The sequence below is a fragment of the Wyeomyia smithii genome, chromosome 3, assembly GCF_029784165.1.
Source record: "Wyeomyia smithii strain HCP4-BCI-WySm-NY-G18 chromosome 3, ASM2978416v1, whole genome shotgun sequence".
Taxonomy (NCBI): Eukaryota; Metazoa; Arthropoda; class Insecta; order Diptera; family Culicidae; genus Wyeomyia; species Wyeomyia smithii.
In genome coordinates, this window is record NC_073696.1 from 211,165,659 (window position 1) to 211,181,383 (window position 15,725).

The 15,725-nt window shown below is 39.2% G+C and overlaps 1 pseudogene; it reads left to right on the top strand.

The window, feature by feature from the left end:
• Nucleotides 1-386: 386 nt before the first annotated feature.
• Nucleotides 387-8,816, top strand: LOC129729035 (uncharacterized; annotated as a pseudogene).
• Nucleotides 8,817-15,725: the final 6,909 nt, after the last annotated feature.

A 15,725-nucleotide genomic window follows, 5' to 3' on the forward strand; every position in this document is an offset into this window, starting at 1 on the left:
AGGTAAACAAGGTGGTACAATTGGAATAAATTATTAAATTTTTCGTTTATATTTTAAGGTCACCTGATAATCCACTTTTCCATCGTTTGATGAACTCTTTGAAGAAACTTGAAATCAATTTAGAAAAAGGGACAGGCGGCTCGTGTATAGGCTACATATCATGTGGCTTATGTGTACCCACCTTCAATGGTACTCCCAAATTTCTGAAAATCGTAAAACTACCAGGAAGAAAATGGAGCATTTCTAATTTAGTTAAGCATTTTGAAAAGCATATTGAACCAACAACGAAGCGGCGTCGGGTAGAAGTACCCATCGACTCAAGTGACGTCCCGCAATATGAAGCAGTGTGCTTATCACACTCAAACGATAGATCGGATTGTTACAGTATGTCCGACGACGAGTACCAAGAGTACGACATTTTGGAATGCGGCCCAATCAATGATGTATTCGCAACCAACACACATATGAGTACTGCTGATGTACTACCTAACAGTAAGTGTTTTAATTGTGTCTGTTCCGAATGTTTTCTGTGCAAAATATTTGATTTTTTTTTTCATAATATACTTTAACTTAGTTTTTTGTGACATTTGTCCGCGTGCATTTTTAAATTTACGCCGTGTTATAATATGAGATTCCGAATTAAATATTAAAAATTTCTACCGAAAGGACAAAATGTTATACGGATAAAGTACATATTTGTATGTTGCGTTTTGTATTTGAACCTATTCTGTATTTATGTATTTTGTATTTGCACTCATTCTGTATGTGCTTTAATAGATGCTTATGTGCTTGCATGTATGTATGAACCTTGATCCATAGGCGCAGCCAAGGGTAGTTAGGAGAGGGTGACCTTCCCCGAAATATTGTAATTAGCGAGAATGTTATTCGTGATTCGGTTTAATGATATCATTTTAGTTACGTACATATTTGATTTTTTTTTCTAGTTCTTATCATTCGTTCCAATACAAAACAAATAATATTTAGCTTTTTTTAGGAACCAGTTTCAATTTAGTTACTAGAAGTTAGAAAAGACTTGCTCTTGGGCGTAGTCAGAAATAAATCAGGCGGGGTAAACTTAACAAAATTGTAGAAGCAAAATGTACATTATTATTAAAAAATATAGTTATCAATATCGTTTCTCACTACGTTAATGTTAAAATGCTTGTAAAACAAGTATATTCGGAAATGATTATATTAAATTAGAAACATATTTATCAATCATTATTATCCAAAAATTGCTTAAACGGTTATGGATTTTAAAACCATGTAGTGGAAAAACTTAAAGCAAATTAATAGTAAGATAAACTCTCCTACAACACTTTTGAAGTCGCATGTCTCCATATATCTATAGAAAGCTAGATTTTTTTATTTAATTAAAATTTTTTGTTGAGTATCTAAAGGCGAAATACAAATTATTATTATTTTTTTCAATGAATAGAAAAACGGTGGCAAAATTTTATATCAATCACCGATATAAAACTACTACGTGCTTTGTAGCGTTATTTTAAGGGATTGATTGATTCGTGATTGCTTCGTTGTGTTGCCTCGGCCGCGCAAATTCGCTTTTATACCTGACTTCTGGCTTACGGCTCTTAATCGAAGAGGTGCTCTCAAACACTAGGCGCCTACTTGGCCTTGCTTATCCCGAATGCTGTTCGTCGATTTCTTCCATTCAGCCACGCTTTCCAGTACAACCAGCCGGCAAATGTTACATATTCATACATCATGGACCCAGAAAGATCTAACTCTATTTAAAGCTGACATCTTACCGTTCTCAATGATTAATACATAAACTAGAAATCACACATATTAGAAACCAGAACTATAATCTCTACAATTTCAAATGACGGCAGTCAAACTTGTAAAACTTATTGATACTTACACGAAATCCTATTAAAAAAAGATATGCGTGCAACGAAGCTAACATATTCCTGTTCAATTAATTTTAGGATAAGATAGGTTAATCGTATGAGGCGTATTCTCTCATATAAGTAACACCGGTTAGTTTGTGTTGAATTCACTTAGTCATCTGCAACGCTTATCGGAACAAATCCCAAGGTGATCAACCATCTCACTTTAAGAAACGACACTGTATCAGTAAAGAATAATTCAGATTCGATACGACGGTCTGCAAGCACGGCTTAGCCCTGCTGGTGTTTACAAACTCTTCTCAAATGAACAAGGTGGCAGCATGAAATTGCGAATCAACGCACAAAATTGCAACCAATGCAGAACCTGCGACGCAAATCGTCAACTGGGTCATTCCGGAGGTGTGGGTGGTCCGGCCAACAATGGCATGTAACGGGTCCCTACTGCATTCAGAGCCACATTGTGTCTTTCTCTAGACTATAAATTTAAATCAAGAAAGTGCTTCCTTTCAATGAATTTATCGTTACTACCCGTGAAATTTCAAAAAATATATTTACTCTTTTCTAGTTTTTGTTTTACAACATAAAACAGGGGACTCAAAAGAAATAAAACAAAAGTTTTAAAAAAGGTATTACCACACTTGAAGCTTTATTCCAAAAGGTTCCCGATGAGGCCATCATGAACAGTTGTGGTACACTAAAACGGTTAAGAGAAAATTGGCTATAGTTGGAAATTTTAAGAAAATTCTTTAGTCTCAATTATCAAAAAGAAGAAATAAATACTCGCAGATAAAAATCATCAAAACCAGTCCTATATTAAGCCACATCCAACACATCCATGTTCATTTCGAACTAACCTGACGCTTGATAGATTCTGCTGACAACGAGAAAACATTCTGATCAGTTGGTTTGGATGAGTTACTAACAGTCTACAACATAAAAGATGATAAATTACTTAGTATCTACAACACAAGTTTATCACCGCAACAGCGATTATTTAAAGCTTACCTCTGTGTCTTTATTGACGACTTTGCTAACAGTTCGGAAATGATTATATTAAATTAGAAACATATTTAAAAATCATTATTATCCAACAATAGCTTAAACGGTTATGGATTTTTAAACCATGTAGTGGAAAAACTTAAAGCAAATTAATAGTGAGATAAACTCTCCTACAACACTTTTGAAGTCGAATTATAAACTATGCATGAGGCTATGAATAATTGGGATTTCGGCTTAGCAGTCATTCATCCAATAAGTGCTTAAACGTTGGGACGAATGACAATAACTTCGTTCTGAATTCTGAGATGAATGACTGCTAAGCCGAAATCCCAATTATTGATACCATTTACAGTCGAACTCTCCCACCCAACATGGCTATGTATCATTGTTGTTGTAAAATCGTTAAGAGAATGTTACGAAGTAGTGTGAAATCGAAAAAAAAAATGCAAAAAGGCAATGCTCAGGTGCTCACATCGTTTCACGAAACTTTCGTAGCCAACGTTTATAAGTTTTGTATCTCAATGACTATTTCAGTCGAGATTTGAGCATACGATGGCTTGCTCGATGGACCAGTTCCGCGACTCGAGACATACTCAAAGGCAACGAGTTTTCTCGTCAATAGTTTTTCATTAGTTTTAGAATATCCTATTCTAAAGTTTTATATATTTGATGTATTGAATAATGAGTATTTCGTAAGACAAAGATTTTGTGGGAATTTTTTTTTTAATTATTTTTGGAAGAGGCAACAAAAAGTATGTAATACCAGGTTGTTTCTCAAAAAATAAATAATCAAAACAGGTCAGCTTTGTGATTTTAAATTAGACGCCTGTTTTTTTTTCACGAGTGCGTTGCTTATGTCAGATTTTGTCTCCTTTCAATCAGGTTCTGGTAACGTTTTCCAATCGAGTTGTGAAGCTACACCAATTTTTATGTATCATTAAAAAATCACAGGAGGGTTGTGTGCAAAGCCACGACCGCAAGGTTGAAGTAGAATACTTTTACACAGCTCTACTTAAGGCTGTACATTAACCTACGGCCGGGCGAATCGGTTCGCGCCGCTTTTCGCGTTTAGCCTGGCAGAGGCCTAATGCGCACGGCCAACACAATAGAAAGGTGTTTTCACATTGAAAATTAGACTCGGCTTTACTGGAGTAAGTGTTGGCAAATGCATCTACCGCTCATACCGCCGCTATCGTACGAAAGCGCGTCGTTTCATGTGGGGAATAATATCAACAACGAAAAATGACGCGCGTCTAAGCACACCCGAACTGTTTCGCCGTGCTGCTTCCATTTACTTCCTTATAACATCCGCCTCATGGAAGTACCGGCTGCACCTACCGCTGAGGCTGTTACCATACTGCTACTGGTACCCAAAACTATTAACTCTTCAAATTAAGTGTTTTATTTGTCCTCAAAAGAACAATTGTTCATTCTTCTGAACAAAATGATCCAACTTTTCCATTAGAGGAAGTGCCGGCCGATGTACGGCAAAAATCTCGCCCGATCGCTCGCGTTGGCGTTCGTTCTCAGGCAGAGGCCTGAGACGTGGTGACCAACCACAGTGATTTGTTTAATTTGAAGGCAGCCACAGGCGCAACCCGGACGGTCCATCCAGCTCACCTTCCGACTAATGAATGTAGCTAGTTTTCCCAGAAACACTCTTTTATAGTCGAAGGGTGTTACGAAATAGGCCACGCCTTTCAGTTCAGTTGTTCCATGCCCTAATGTTCTTCAGACAAATTATTCCTCAATTCGCATTTGACTTTTGTATCCAGCGAATAAACACCGATGGTGCTCTTGCTCTCACACACGCAACGGTTTTAACTCGTATCTTATTGCGGTTTGTAACATCAAGCGATTTCGTTTGCTCGCTGTTGCGTGTTGCATCACGTTGCAACTTGGCAGCTGGGAGACGACAAAATTCTGTTGATGCTAATTGATTGAATCGACTTCATATTAGCTCTGCATAGTCGAACTAACTGTCTTTGTGAATGCGGTCTCACAGGGCAGTTTTTTTTTTTCAAAGTCGGTTATGCTGATCGCAGCCTTTGCGCTGCCCCTACAGTGGGGGGTTTACTAAATAAAGTAAAAATTAGACAACCACAACAGAATTTGATTGCATCCCGCACAGAATGTCCGCTTGTGTTGATGCCAGAAAATTATTAACCTTCAATTATTCGTTTATTTGCCTTGAAAAAGGCATTTTGCGGTTCAAAATCGGTTGCTGATCGCAACCTTTGAGCTGCCCTCACAGTGGGGGAATTGAGATATACGGACAACATGCACTGTGGAAGCTATTTCACATTCAGTGAATTAGCCGGGCGCGACAGATTCAAATTGCTAGGATCCAACACAGAATGCTTGCTTGCGTTGTCAAAAATTATTAACTTTTAATGACTTGTTTATTTGCCTTGAAAAAGGCATTTTGATTTCCAAAATTGGATTTCCTGATGGCAATCTTCATGCTGCCCCAACACGGGGCATGGCAGTCTGACGACACACGCTGAGAAAAACCGCGCTGCTCCTGAGATGTGGTGACCAACCACAGGGCTAGTGCTGCTGCTAAGGAAGGACGACTGCTGTTGTCGCTGTCTAGAACTATTATGAGCGGCTTCGGCTGACACAGGCTCTTATATAGGCCAAATAGCATGTTTTCAATTGCAAGGTATATGATTCTGTCGACCGTGCTTGGGAAGCAATCATATAACGACCAATCAGAGGTCGAATTTTTCGTTTTGACAAGGCTTGACTATTTTCAATAGTACAATAGTGTGGATAATAAAATTACAATTTTATATTTTGGGAAGAATCTTAGAAGATTTTCCAATCTATTGCTGCAAGAACGAAGGATATCCATCGAATACTAACCGACTTATTAGCATTTGAAATTGGACATATTTTTCACTTTTTTCGGTTTTAGATTTTCATTTCACATCCCTATGTAGCCGAACTTCCTGAGAGAAGTATTCTACTTCAAAACAATGCATTTTTGAGCAAAACGAAATTTTCGAAAAATGTGTATTTGAACAAAGGCATATCTTCTCCCATATTTTTAATTTTTCTATATTTTTAAAATATTTCCAGTTTATTGAAAATGAAAGATCGTCACTAAAAAATAATTACCTCGTGTCGAAAATAAGTAATGTGACTTGCATCTTCATCACTGTATTATACGATCAATTTGTAATTTATTGCTGATGTTCCAGAAAATCCCGCAATCTTCACTTCATTTTCAACTGGGAGCGGACAGAGTAGCAAATTACTGAACACGCTTGTGACTGTGCCTCGTAGGACCAACGATCAACAAAAAAATTCCAGGCGCTATACAGAGCTAGAAAAAGACATTTTTGCTTTAGAATATCTTTCTGCTGGAAACAGTCATTTTGAGTATATGTTAGAAAATATTTCAACTATGTCAGTTAAAACAGTTCAACGTCATTTGAACGAAAAAACCGTTCATATCAGAGAAGGTATATTAGATATTGATGGATTGAAGACATATCTTGTGCAAAACAATTTTCCACTGTTTGTAACACTTTGCGAAGACGCAAAAAGAATAGTTGCTACAGTTGAATACGATTAAGCAACCAATTGTTTGAGTGGCCTAGTTTCACCGTTGTCCGAAAACGGTCTACCAAATACAAATCTTTTCAGAGCCTCTACTCCATATAAAATGAAGAATGACATCGAAAAGTATTCAAAAGAAAAGTATGCATATGTACAATTGGCTCTTCCACTGGCTTCTAATGCGGCACCATATGTGTTGTACCATACATGTTCGGATAACAAATTTGGATACAGAGATGTTTTGAATCGATGGAGTTACACAGAGCGAATGCTGCGACTAGCAGGTATTACTGTAATAGCAAACGCTTCCGATGGAGATCCACGATTGTTGAAAGCAATGAAAGTTCGTGCATTTGAAAATACCAATGTTTCAGCTAGATGGGGTGAATGGTTTATAACCCATGATCATCTTGAAACGCCGATCAATGTACAAGACATGGTACACGCTGTCAACAAATTTCGTAACAGAATGTTAAACGCTGACTTACAAATAGGTGAGATGTTTAAAATGAATATACCTCTATTATCATGCGTTTGTACTTCCTCTATACCAGCGGTTCTCAATCTGGGGTACGCGTACTCCAGGGGGTACTGGAAAGCCTTTAGGGGTACGCGAATGAAAAATCAGTAATGCTAGTAAAGAATTTATTATTATAACTTATTTGTTGTTCAATCTTGCTCTTATAACATAAAACTTCAACAACAAAGGGTACGCGAACAAAAAAAGATTGGGAACCGCTGCTCTATGCTATTAAGTTTTATATATAGATTATTGAAATAGTGAATGATAAGTTTTCAACTAACAAACGTATCATGGTTGTTCACACTACAAATTGTTATGGAATTAGTGTGAATATTAGATTTTTATAAGTAGGTGCCAGAATTGTGCCGTGTCAAATAAATGTTCCGCGTAAAAAAGGCCGCGCAAAAAAAAACGCGTAAAAAGCGACCTTAGTGTATACAACTATGCTCATAACTCTAACTTAACTCTAACAAAAAAAGGTAACATGATTTCATAATATTCTCATGGTATTTTTATTTCAAGGAACATATACAATATCGAAACAACATCCTAAAGAACTTATTACTAACCACAGTAAAGCTAAGCATCTCCTCGCTATCTCAGATATAGAAATCAAGGATGAGATGAAGTTTGGACCAACACTTAAACTGATCAACCCAGAAATGATAAGTTACTTGAGATCAATTTCCTAGGTTCTATTTTTCTCTTCAGTTAGTCATTTCAGGACTCAACCTTTAGTGTCAGTGTATTTTATGGTGAAGCTTATCTCGCTAAAGCCGTCTTTAGGGGCTATGCGCTCAGCTTCTAATTGAACACTAGAACTTCATCCAGCCAACTACTCACACATTTGTTAGTTAATTCGTGTGTTGATTATTTTTTACCGAGAGTGAGATTGGTTTAGTTCGCACTTAAACCTGTCCTACAATCATACTTTCTTCTACTAATACTCATTCTATTTTTCAGGACGGCTAATTTTGTTGTGCGTGGCTGGCGAAACTTTTGTAAAAATAATCATCATAATCTTAAATTGTGTATTAGCACAAATGGTTACTTGTCACTCGAGTTTCTTGCACATGCAATGATTTTATTCATGGTTGATTGCAGAGATCGTGGCGCACCAGAACAATTTTTATTAGACTGTCTTTCCAGTCAGCCATGTGAAAAACTATTCAGACAATTACGCTCAATGGCTACAACGAATCAAACTGTGATAAATTTCACTGCTAAGGAATTCACAGATAAATTGTAACGCGTACACATGAAATACGATATCATGTATAGAAACAGCAACTTGATTCATATGCCTGCATTGTCCCGTATACAAGAGAAGCGTATCATTTTGGAACAGCTTCCGTTGGAAAGCGAAATTAAAACGCAAGTGTTTAGAGCGAAATCTGAAGCTAAAGAGCTACTTATAGATGTAGGTATTGCTGTAAACGATATAGATATGACCGATTCAATACATAATAAATCAAATTTGGAGCAATTTGAATTCATTAATGTAACTAGCTTTACAGATAGTGACAGTTTGGATGATATAGAAACAAATAACGAAAATCAAAAGCCAGTTTGCGAACATGCAAATTATTTTGGAAACAGCGAACACTGCGAAGAAACAGAAAACGACAGTGCCAATAAAAAAAACCGACAGCTTGCCAACGCTGTAAACCATGGCAATGTTCAAACCGCTAAAGAAGGGGAAATCTCCGATACTTCGATGCTATTTGAAAATTCAAAAGGTTGTCTTAATTTGAAAAATACAACATCAGGAGAAAAACACTCGTTCAAGATTCGTGACAATGATACTGAAATTAAAAATATAAAAAAGTCAACATTGGTTTGGTTGGCACTCTCTTTCAGTTGATCGTACGAGACGATTCATGGAATCGCGTGCTTGAAGCACGCATTAGTACTAACTTTGTCAAAGACAACACTGTAACAAAAAAGCTTATTTAATAAATATGCATACATTCATTCGTTGTTTTGCTTTCGTCTCGATTAGACGCAAATTGTTTATCCTCATTTGAGTTCGCAAAATAACAATACACGAGTTATCGTACGGGTGTTTTTTTTGTCGATTAGTTCTTGTGTTGCGCGATAACAATAGCCTGTTGTATATCGGCAGAAACATCTGCACACTGGTAGGGGCAGGCTACCCCGCCAGTGATTCGATACGCAGCCGATATATCAGCAAGAATAATTCTCCCGCACCGCTGTTACCCCGCTAGCAGCACGGACCACCATACGATCGAGCGAGTGGAAGTCAACTACAAGTGGCATCTACAAGGTCGCGTGTAAGATACGGCCACTGTGTCACAACACGAAGCTGGATCGTCATTGTTTGTTCTGCGGAGACACTCGATTAATCCAACTATCAGCCGTGAGGTCGTTCTCGACTTAAACGTTCGGTGAAGTATTACCTTTAGAATTTTTACTATTATTATCAATATTATTACTATGTTATAATATTATTATTAATATTATTATTGATATTATTATTGTTTTTATTATTATTATTACTACAATTATTATCATTATTATTATTATTACTATTGTTATTAGTATTAGTATTACTGTCTTTTTTTTTATTTGATCCATTGTAGATTGAAAAATTGTTTTTAAAATTTAATATCAACTACTTGAACCTCCCCCCCCCCCATATTCGAATATTTATCGTTCGTGTGCGGTAGAGCGTAACGCTCCCGCAAAATGGACGACATGCAGGTGCAACTTTTTCTGGATGTGGAAACAAACGGGGAAGAAATTGAAATTTCTCCCATCAGCTCACCCCTATCTTCCCCTGTGCCCTCCCCTTTGCCAAGTCCTGTACCAAGAGTACCGGAAGTACGGGTAAAAGCTTACCCAGATGCCGCTGGCGGTCCCTACGTTTTTTTCCGGCCCATAAAGAAGCCATTGAATATTATTCAAATTGGCAAAGACCTGGCAAAACATTTTTCGGCCGTAACCGAGATTACGAAGGTGAGGCCGAACAAACTGCGAGTTGTCGTGAGTAGCTTGAAGCAAGCAAACGAAATTGCTGGCTACGAGCTCTTCACGAGAGAGTATCGCGTGTACATCCCTGCCAAGGATGTAGAAATCGACGGTGTGATTACCGAGGGGAATCTCACTGTCGATAACATTTTGCGTCATGGAGTTGGCTGTTTTAAAAACCCCTTGATGCAAAGTGTAAAGATACTGGATTGCAAGCAATTGCATTCAGTATCCATCGAAGAAGGGAAGAAGAAATTCCTCTCTTCGGATTCCTTCCGAGTAACATTCGTATATCCGCGCTGCCGAACTACGTCCCCTTGGACAGGGTTCGTCTACCTGTACGCCTGTTCGTACCGCGGGTCATGCATTGCCAAAACTGTAAGCAGTTAGGTCACACAGCCACCTACTGCTGCAACAAGGCACGCTGTAGCAAGTGCGGAGGCAATCATGCTGAGAACGCTTGCAGTGGGGATACTGAAAAGTGTCTTTATTGCGAGAGAACTCGGCATGACCTTCCGGCATGTCCCGCGTACAAACAGCGCGAGGAAAAAATTAAGCGTTCCCTTAAGGAACGATCGAAGCGCTCTTTTGCAGAAATGCTTAAGAGGGCTGAGCCACCCTCGACAGGAAACATCTTTTCCTTCTTGCCAACTGATGAGGGTACATCTGACGATCCCGTCAAAGGGTGTTCCTATGCCTTGCCAGAGGGATCTAGGAAGAGGAGAATGCTCAACTCTCCTAATCTTTCTCGCAAAGGTCGTAAGATAACCGTAAGATAACCCCTAGATTGGAATGACCAATAAGACAACACAAAAAGGAAGCGGTGAAGAAAAACCGAAGCAAGTACCCCCCGGATTTAATTTCAAATCAAACCAGGAGTACCCACCGCTTCCTGGGGCACCAAAAACCCCTCGTGCACCCATTTCTCGATCAGAAGACATAAAAGAAACAGGGTTCATAAAATTCTCTGATATTGTGGACTGGATATTTGAAACATTCAACGTACCAGATCCCCTTCAAAACATTCTTCTTGCCCTTTGCCCTACAGTGAAAACCTTTTTGAAGCAACTCACAGCAACTTGGCCCCTCATTTCAGCTATCGTATCTTTCGATGACTAATACGTCGAATAAGGTTAGGAATTTTGTCACTGTGTTACAGTGGAACTGCAGAAGTATCAAGTCCAAATTTCATTTATTTTCACATTTGATAAACACATACAATTGTGATGCGTTCGCGCTCTGTGAAACTTTTCTCAATTCAAATGACCAACTTAATTTCCACGATTTTAACATCATTCGTCGAGATCGAGACTCACCCGGTGGAGGGGTACTTTTAGGGATCAAAAAGTGCTATTCTTTTTTCAGAATCGACCTCCCCTCGATCTCGAATATTGAAGTTGTTGCCATTCAAACGAATATGAATGGAAAAGACCTTTGCCTTGTTTCGTTATATATTCCCCCATCCGCGCGGATTGAACAGAAGCAACTCCTTGATATAGCAGAATTGCTTCCCGCACCTTTTTTGATTTTGGGAGATTTTAACTCTCACTGTTCGCTATGGGGGTCGCTGTACGACGACAACCGATCTTCTTCAATTTGTAACTTGATCGACGACTTCAATATGACACTTTTGAATACTGGGGAAGCGACACGTGTAATCAACGATCCCCACGGTAGTGATCATCTTCCAATCGTTATATCAATTGCTAATGGTTCAACTCCCCCGAACCCAATCAATATTTCCTACGACCTTACACGTAATATTGATTGGAAGCGTTATGAGTCTATTATAGCGGAATCTATCGAGACTCACGAGGAACTTCCTCCGGAGGAAGAATACGCGTTCTTAGCTGGCTTGATAATCGACGCCGCGACTCAAGCTCAGACGAAACCGATACCCGGGGTAACGATTAGACAGCGCCCTCCCAGCAAATGGTGGGACAAAGAGTGCTCTGAGCTGTACGCGCGAAGGTCCGCGGCGTATAAGGACTACCGGGAGTACGGCACTGTCAACCTACTCCGAAAGTACGAGGCACTGGGCAGGCAGATGAAGAGCTTAGTAAAGGCGAAAAAACGCGGGAACTGGCGGCGGTTCGTAAACGCGTTGTCGAGGGAAACAGCGATGAGCACTCTTTGGGATACCGCCAGGCGCATGCGGAACCGTGACGTTTCGAATGAGAGTGAGGAGTATTCAGATCGCTTGATACTCGATTTTGCCAAAAGGGTCTGTCCAGACTCTGTACCGAAACAGAAAACCTTTCGCGACGCGTTTATAGTAACTACGGAAGAGCCTCCATTTTCGATGTTGGAATTTTCAATGGCTCTTCTGTCGTGCAACAATAAGGCTCCAGGGTTAGATAGAATAAAATTCAACCTGTTGAAGAATCTACCCGACTCTGCAAAAAGACGCTTTTTGAATTTGTTCAACAAGTTTCTTGAGCTAAATATTGTTCCGCATGACTGGAGGGAGGTAAAAGTCATTGTTATTCGGAAACCCGGGAAAACTGCATCTGATCACAATTCATATAGGCCGATTGCGATGCTCTCTTGCCTCCGGAAATTAATGGAGAAAATTATCCTCTTACGGTTAGACAAATGGGTCGAAACAAACGGTTTACTTTCAGATACTCAATTTGGCTTTCGCCGGGGCAAAGGGACGAACGATTGCCTAGCGTTGCTTTCTACTGAAATTCAACTCGCATTTGCTCGAAAAGAGCAAATGGCTTCTGCGTTCTTGGATATTAAGGGGGCTTTTGACTCTGTCTCTGTAGAAGTTTTAAGCGCGAAACTTCATTCGCAGGGACTTTCACCAAATTTGAATAACTTTTTGCTCAATTTGTTGTCAGAAAAGCATATGTATTTCTCACATGGCGATTCGACAACTTCCCGAATTAGTTACATGGGCCTTCCCCAGGGCTCATGTTTAAGTCCTCTCTTATATAATTTTTACGGCAATGACATCGATGAATGTCTTGCAAATTCATGCACGCTAAGGCAACTTGCAGACGATAGCGTTGTATCCATTACTGGTAGCGAGGCTAGCGATTTGCAAGGACCATTGCAAGATACCTTAGACAATTTGTCTGAATGGGCTCTTAAGCTGGGTATCGAATTCTCTCCGGAGAAAACTGAGTTCGTCGTTTTTTATAGGAAGCATAACCCAGCTCAGCTGCAGCTCCTACTAACGGGTAAAACGATCTCTCAGGTTTTAGTCGCTAAATATCTCGGGGTCTGGTTCGACTCTAAATGCACCTGGGCTTGTCATATTAGGTATCTGACACAAAAATGCCAACAGAGGATTAATTTTCTTCGTACGATTACCGGAATATGGTGGGGTGCTCACCCAGGAGACCTTCTAAGGTTATACCAAACAACGATATTGTCAGTTCTTGAGTACGGCTGTTTCTGCTTTCGCTCCGCCGCGAACACGCACATTATAAAATTAGAGAGAATACAATATCGTTGTTTGCGTATTGCCTTGGGTTGCATGCAGTCGACCCATACGATGAGTCTTGAAGTGTTAGCGGGTATTCTTCCGTTGAAACATCGTTTTTGGAATCTCTCTTACCGGTTGCTAATTCGATGCACAGTTATGAACCCATTAGTAATTGAAAATTTCGAGAGGTTGGTCGACCTTCAATCTCAATCCAGATTTATGACTTTATATTTTGACTATATGGCTCAAGATATTAATCCTTTTTGATACGATTCCTCCAATGTCGCACTTTTAGATACTTCTAATAATGCTGTATTCTTCGACACCACCATGAAACAAGACATGGTATCCCGGATCAATTGCGACCCCAAGAGATCCCTAAGATTTTTTCCAATAAGTTTAAACATGTTAGTTATGATAAAAGGTTTTACACTGACGGATCTAATCTAGATGAGTCCACTGGCTTCGGTGTTTTCTACGAAAATTTTACCGCCTCCTACAAACTCGATGCTCCTGCTTCCGTGTACGTCGCAGAACTTGCTGCTATTCAGTACTCTCTTGGAATCATCGAAACCCTACCCATATACCACTACTTCATCTTCACAGATAGTCTCAGTGCCATTGAGGCTCTGCGATCGATGAAGCCTGTGAAGCACACCCCGTATTTCCTGGGGAAAATACGGCGGTTTTTAAGTGCTTTAACAGATAAAAATTACCGGGTTACCTTAGCGTGGGTCCCTTCTCATTGCTCGATTCCGGGTAATGAAAAGGCTGACTCTTTAGCTAAGGTGGGTGCTATTGATGGCGATATTTATAAAAGACCAATTGCTTATGATGAATTTTATAGCATTTTGCGTCAGAGAACACTCAACAGTTGGCAATCATCATGGAACTCAGATGAACTGGGACGGTGGCTACATTCCACTTTTCCTAAGGTATCGACGAAAGCATGGTTCAAGGGGTTGGATGTCGGTCGGGACTTCATTCGCGTGATGTCCAGACTTATGTCCAATCACTACACGTTAAACACGCATCTCTTTCGTATAGGGCTTGTAGACAGTAATCACTGCGTTTGTGGCGATGGCTACCATGACATCGAGCATGTTGTTTGGTCGTGTGCCGAATTCTGTGATGTTAGGTCCGAGCTTATAGATTCCCTCCGGGCCCGAGGAAAACAACCGAACGTTCCCGTTAGAGACATTCTGGGAAGCGGTGATCTTCAGTACATGACACAACTGTACTGTTATTTGAAAAAGACTGACATTAAAATTTAATATTCTTTTGTCTATTTGTCAGAATACCCGTATACGACGCTGGAGACACGAACACGAAGAGCCTAAATCTATGTTTAAAAAACAAAAAAGAACACCAGTCCAAACACAAATAGATCGTATATCTTAAGTAGTTTTAAGCAAGAATTGTATCTCCCCTCCTCTCACCTTAAATCCCCACTAGCTCGTAGTCGGCCGCGAGAATAAAAAAAAAGGCCTCGCTCTTTTCCCTGCTAACGTAGAATTAATACGAATTGTACTTGGCTCAGTAAAACAGAAAATGTATCGTGCCGTGTCAAATAAACTAATTTTAAGCCAAAAAAAAACTAAATATGCATACAATTAATTTTTTTCCTATCTATACGTTCACAATTTTATCACTTCCGCATGTCTCCATATATCTAAAGAAAGCTAGGTTTATTTATTTAGTTCAAATTTTTGGTTGAGTAACTAAAGGCGAAATACAAATTATTATTATTATTTTCAATGAATAGAAAAACGGTGGCAAAATTTTATATCAATCACCGATATAAAACTACTACGTGCTTTGTAGCGTTATTTTGAGGGATTGATTGATTCGTGATTGCTTCGTTGTTGCCTCAGCCGCGCAAATTCGCTTTTATACCTGCCATCTGGCTTACGGCTCTTAATCGAAGAGGTGCTCTCAAACACCAGGCGCCTACTTGGCCTTGCTTATCCCGAATGCTGTTCGTCGATTTCTTCCATTCAGCCACGCTTTCCAGTACAACCAGCCGGCAATTGTTACATATTCATACATCATGGACCCAGAAAGATCTAACTCTATTTAAAGCTGACATCTTACCGTTCTCAATGATTAATATATAAACTAGAAACCACACATATTAGCAACCAGAACTGTAATCTCTACAATTTCAAATGACGGCAGTCAAACTTGTAAAACTTATTGATACTTACACGAAATCCTATAAAAAAAAGATATGCGTGCAACGAAGCTAACATATTCTTGTTCAATTAATTTTAGGATAAGATAGGTTAATCGTATGAGGCGTATTCTCTCATATAAGTAACACCGGTTAGTTTGTGTT